Raw genomic sequence first — 6000 nt, forward strand, 5'->3', positions numbered from 1 at the left:
TCTGATGATTTCCCACACATCTGTGATAGGTTAAAGATGGCTGCAGATCCTCTCATTGAGAGATGGAGTCTGTATCTCTTCACTTTGAATCTGGTTCAACTCTGTGACTACTTGATAGATAGAATTTTATGATCCCAAACCTCAGAGACTGGTGGCTTCCACTTCCTATCTCTTGGAATGTGAACTCTGGAGGAAGCTAGCTGTCAAGTAATAGGTCTGGCTACCCTGAGACTGCCATGCCTGTGTGAAGCCCATGCCCCGAAGAGAGGCCATGAAGGGTGAGATGTCATGTGAAGAGAGGGAGAGGCCAAGGGACACTGAGGTACCAGACAGACAAGTGAGGGAGCCTCTTGGGAGTGGATGCTCTGCCCCCATTGCCTCAACTAACACCCGTGGATCAGAGATGAAACATTCACCTGAGCCCTTCCTGAATTCCTGACCAGCAAAATCATGAACAAAATAAGATGGATATTTTAAGGCAGTAGGTTTTAGTGTAGTTTGTTCCATAGAAAGAAATACCCAAAGCAATATCCTTCAAGACCTGGTTCATACATTATTTCCCTTGGGCAGTAATTGTCCTGTTTGGGGTGCAGATTTAGTCTTCCCTTCATTTCTTCCACGTTCCTCTGTCCAAAGCAGTCGTAGCAGTTGCCTTTGGTTGATTATCTCCTATGTGTTAGGCAAGCACTTGGTGTTTTACATACATTTTCTCACTGATCTCTCAGAACAAATCTATAAAGAAGATATTCTCATTACATTGACCAGTAAGTTGGGGCTGAGAATTACCTGAGATTATTGAAGTTTCCCCAGGGAAACGTTGTGTAGCTGGAATCTGACCCTCTGCCTGACTCTTTCCACAGCAGAGCCCTGTATCCTTTCCAGTGATTGTCTTTCTAGATTATGATTATCTCCTAACGAATCTTTCTTCCTGCACTGTGCAAAGGAGAGTTTTCTATTCACTGTGATGCTCTCCGGTGTCTAGCACAGTGTCTCATGCTCAACCAATCTTCCTTGAATGAGTGAACAGTCTGCAGAACAATTTCTAGAAAATCCACACAAGGCCCTATTCATGTAAGAGAGTTGCCTTCCAGTGGAAAGGGAACAAGTCTTAGCCATACTTTGAAACTCAAGTTCTGCGATCCCTACCTATTCCATCCTGAGAATATTGGCAATGGTAGCATCCAGTGCATAGCCACGAGCCTGGCCTATCTTTACCTGAGTCCTGAACAGATCATATGTCACAGCAGGTTAACTGGGAGCAAATATTGTCTGCAGTTGCTGTGAGAAAACCTGTCTAATAAATGAGCTTGCTCTAAATAATAGAGAACTCCGTCACCTCTATAGTGAGAGGATCCTTCTATCTTTCACAGCTAAATCTATGGGAATTGAGAATGCAGAGCTGATGCTTATTTAAAATCAGGGAGACAGATAAGCAGCCTTAGATAAGGCACAGGCCAGGTAGAGATAAGATGTCCCAGAGGTGGGGCTTTCTGATTTGCTGGCGCTCTCACCCTTGTTTATTATGGACAAGAAGTTTCTCTGGGTCCCCTAAATCTTGCACTCACTGACATCGTTCTCCCTTTGACACTTTATTGGGTGCATTCCATAAGCATTTGCCCAACAGGAAATATTCAGCAAAGAATATTTAAGAGAAAGCAGCACAGCCCAACTCCTTTTGTGAAAGCAGAGCTGATGCAAGGGATTTCCGAGCAGAGCAAGGCAAATAAAATGCCATCTTAGAGCTTAAATCCTGCCAGATGATCAGAGATAACTTACACAATGTGCCCTTTTCCCAAGCATGTTTGCGTGCGGGAAGGGCTACAATAAGAAGTGAGAAATGGTCTGCAAGAGAGAATAGACCTTGAGATGTCACTTGGTGTGTCCCGTGGATATCCCTCAGTGTGCAGTTAAAGACACGTGAATCATTTAGGAGAGGGTAGAGATTTTGTTAATTTTGTCCTGTATTGAAAGACAGAAATGAATTCCTCTTATAATTCCTTTACATTTTGTTAATGGATTTGAAGAAAGAGACAGATTTTTGTGATGGATTGATTTTTAACTAGCTTTCTGTTCCATTCCTGAGTAAAGTGAGGTATAATAATAATAATAAAAAATATCTTTAGTCTCATTGGGGTCAAGCAGCTGTACTCTTATGGGTTTTGGGATGAACATGCACCATTTTGCCTGCCACGAGAGGGTCTGTACTCTTGTTAGTAACACGTAGGTATTGTCTGCTGTGTGAGGGATGTGTTTGAAACTCAAGGGGAAAATATGGATCATCCAATGCTTGTATTGTATTTCTTTCTTTGCATGTCTGTCATTTTTGTTGGAACGTTCAATGAAATTAGGTCAGTTATGGTTTTAGTTAGCAATGCAGCTCTCGTGTTGTACACAAATCATATGATGTTTCTAATTATGTCTGCTTTTTAACATCAATCTGAAACCAAATCCTTAACTATGCATGGCTTAGAGGTGTTTCCCTCTCCCCCTCTCCTTTTTGCTTTGACTTCTTTCTGGGGGCAGATATGAAACTTAACCTTGCAATAGCAAGATACAATATTTTTGGCTTTACAGTCAGCTTGAAAGCCCAGGGTTAAGAGGCAAAGAAATGGATAATTACTGGGTGTATAGTTGTAGATGGAAATTTTTGGAGTAATTAATAGGATGATCTATTACTCTACCTCTAAGAGGTACTGTGATGCTTATGTGTATTTTCTGGCTATATCAAGGTACCTTTGGAAATCTCAGGGGTCTGCCTTAGGCCAAGAGCTCTAGATTTTCTGACTCTTGAGCTGTGCTCAGTTTCCAAGGGTATGGAAGCAGTTGGAAAGGATTTCTGAGGGTCTTAAAATGTGAGCTTCAATGTGGTGGCAGAGGGAGGGGAACCTGGGAAACGCAACATGACGTGTAAGGAGACACTAAGCTTTATTTTTTTAACTGAGTATTAGTGGGAACAGAGTCCCAAAAAGAGTTTTTCAAAAGCATGTCTACGTTGGCGTTTAAAAGCAGGATTGATTCTCTTCGGTCTAGCTTATCAGATGCTAGGATGATCTAACTGTACAGATGTGCCTCAAGGCAGAGACCAATGACCTCTGAATGCTTTCAGATCTGCAGCTCTGTAAAGAGACAGCAAAAACATCAGTGTTACTTGGCCCTCTGGGGCTGCTCCTTGGTTATGTTCCTTGAGAGTCCTCAGCATGATTTGCAGCAACATGGATGGACTTGGAGGGCATTGTACTAAGTGAAGTAAGTCAGGCAGAAAGATAAAAATACTGTATGATATCACTTATATGTGGAATCTTAAAAATACAACAAACTAGTGAATAAAACAAAAACGAAGCAGACTCACAGATACAGAGAACAAACTAGCGGCTCCCAGTAGGGAGAGGGAAGGTGGTGGCGGGGCAAGATATGGGTAGGGGATTTTTTAAAAAGTGTTCTTATGGGGTTATATGAAATCATGTGTGTGAAATTTTTGAAAATTGTAAAGCACTATAGAATTTTAAAATAAATAAATAAATAAATGATTTTGTTAAAAGGCTTAGGCATGGAAGATTCTTGGAAGCCTAAGGCTTGAGAGAAGCTGTGCATTAGGAAAAGAGAGAGACAATTTCACTTATAACCCACTTGCTTTTCTTTTCCTTCTTCAGAAACATATTTATTAAGTACTTATTAAGAGCTATGATAAGCTATGGGGATGAAGAAAAAAAAGAGTAGAAGGTGGTCGTTGCCTTCAAGGAGCCCAAAGTGTGATGGAAGAGACATACATGTGAACCAATTCTTATGATACAGTTCTGACAGAGGAATTGTAGTGAATTGAGTTGTGTCCCACAGAAAGATAGATTCAAGCCCTTACCCCTGATACCTGGGAATGCAAGCTTATTTGGAAATAGAGTCTTTGCACATGTAGTTAAGTGTAAGTAAGATCATCCTGGATGTGGGCTGGCCCCTAAATCATTGACTGGTGTCCTTATAAGAGAAATGAGAGGAAAATTTGAGATGCAGAGACACACAGAGAGAAGGTCATGTCATGACAGAGGCAGAGACTGGATTTAAGGAGCCCAAGCCAAGGAATGCTAAGGTTTCCAGCAGCCATGAGAAGTGAAGAAGAGGCAAGGAAGGACCGTGTCTTGGAGCCTTCAGAGGGAACCATCCCTGGCGAACCCTTGATTTTGTACTTCTGGCCTCCAGAGCTTAGGGAGCATACATTTCTGTTGTTTTACGCAGCCTGGGTTAATTTGTTATGACAGCCTTAGGAAATGATTACAGTTACGTATAAAAGAAGAATCAAAGAGCAGTCATGTCTAAAAGCTCAGGGGGCGCTTCTCAGAGAAGGAGTCACTTCAGCACAGTCTTAAAAGGAGAGCAATTCACCAATTGCACAAGGGGGTAAAAGATATTACAGGCAGGGGGATGGTGGCTAACAGTGAATTCAGTGTTAACAAAAGTGATGCCTTTAAGAAATTCTGTGTCATCAGTGTCACTGGAGTACAGAGGGTGATGTGGGGAATGAGAGACAATAAGAGAACTTTGAGCAAAACTGTGAAGGCTTTGTAGGAGAAATGGAATTTTCTCCAGGCTATTTGTCCTCAATTTCTATGCCACGATGCAGTGTGTCTATGAGATATATTGCAAGTGATTTATTAAGAGTAATAAAGTGCTGACGTTTTCTAAAATAATTAGTTTGACTTTCAACTCGAGAAGATTTGAAGTTATTCAGGTAAATAAGTCATCCTTACTCCCTTGCATTTTTGATGTGTTTCTTCATTGGGAGGGAAAGGGGCAGAGCTATGACAAACATTCAGAGAACGGTGTAGAACTGGTACCCACTGTTGAATATGAACATCTGTTCTCTGTGTGGCAGAAAAGAGGTTGAGATTCACTGATTTGGGCAGTAGGGATCTAACCGAGACTTTGAAGTTGAACGGTGAGAACATGATTTTGACTTTTCAGGATACTTTTGAAGGTGATGGTGAGAATGGAAAAGAAATGAAAAGATGTTTGTGCTGGGGAGCTGGTGGTAGTAGTTGTGACGAGGATCAGTGAAGCCGTGATCTTAGACAGTGGCTTTGGGGATGGAAAAGTGAGGGGGGCGGTTTTCAAGAGATGTTTCTGAGACAGAAATGACTAATCTATGTGATAAGGATGATTTCTTCAAAGCTTGGAAGAATAGATGGTGATGCCATCAACTGAATTAGGGAATCCTGGGGCGGGGGCGTGCGGGAGGAAGGGGATAAGTTTGTGAGAGAAGATAATGGGTTGAACTTGGGCATATTTGATTTGAATTGAACATCCAGAACATCCGGAAAGAGGTGGCTGTGTTCTTCCAGAAGATAGAGTACTGGGTATCATCGCCCATTATGAGAGTCTGAGACCATGACGGAGGACTCTCAGTTGAAGGAAAACTGCCTAAGGTATACAGAAGAAGGCCAAGAACAGAACTCTGCAAGAACATCTCATGATAGGAAACAAGAGGAGGATGAGCCAAAGAAGGGACCTGAGAAAGACTGGTCATATATATAAGGGTAAGAGGGGAACAAACATGAAGGCTGTCTTGAAAACCAAGGAAGCGCTGGTGTACTAAGGCTGCCATAACAGATTACCACAACCTTGCCTTAAAACAAAAATGTATTCACTCCCAATTCTGGAGGCTAGAAGTCTGAAATCAAGGGCCCAGCAGGCCCATACTCCCACCAAAGGGGGAGAATCCTTGCTTGCCTCTTCCAGCCCCTGCTGGCTCCTGCTATTCCTTGGCTGGGGCAGCACAACTCCAATCTCTGCTTCTCTCTTCACACGGCCTTCATCCTCTTGTCTCTGTGTCTCAGTTCATTATAAGGATACCACATGTCATTGAATTTAAAGCCCACTCTAAATCCAGGATGCCCTTATGTTGAGATCCTAAATTCCATTGCATCTGCAAAAACCCTATTTCCAAATAAGGTTACATTACCTGGGGTACCGGAGGTTGGGACTAGGACAGAGCTTTTTGTGAAACACAAT

The sequence above is a fragment of the Kogia breviceps genome, chromosome 12 (assembly GCF_026419965.1).
Source record: "Kogia breviceps isolate mKogBre1 chromosome 12, mKogBre1 haplotype 1, whole genome shotgun sequence".
Taxonomy (NCBI): Eukaryota; Metazoa; Chordata; class Mammalia; order Artiodactyla; family Physeteridae; genus Kogia; species Kogia breviceps.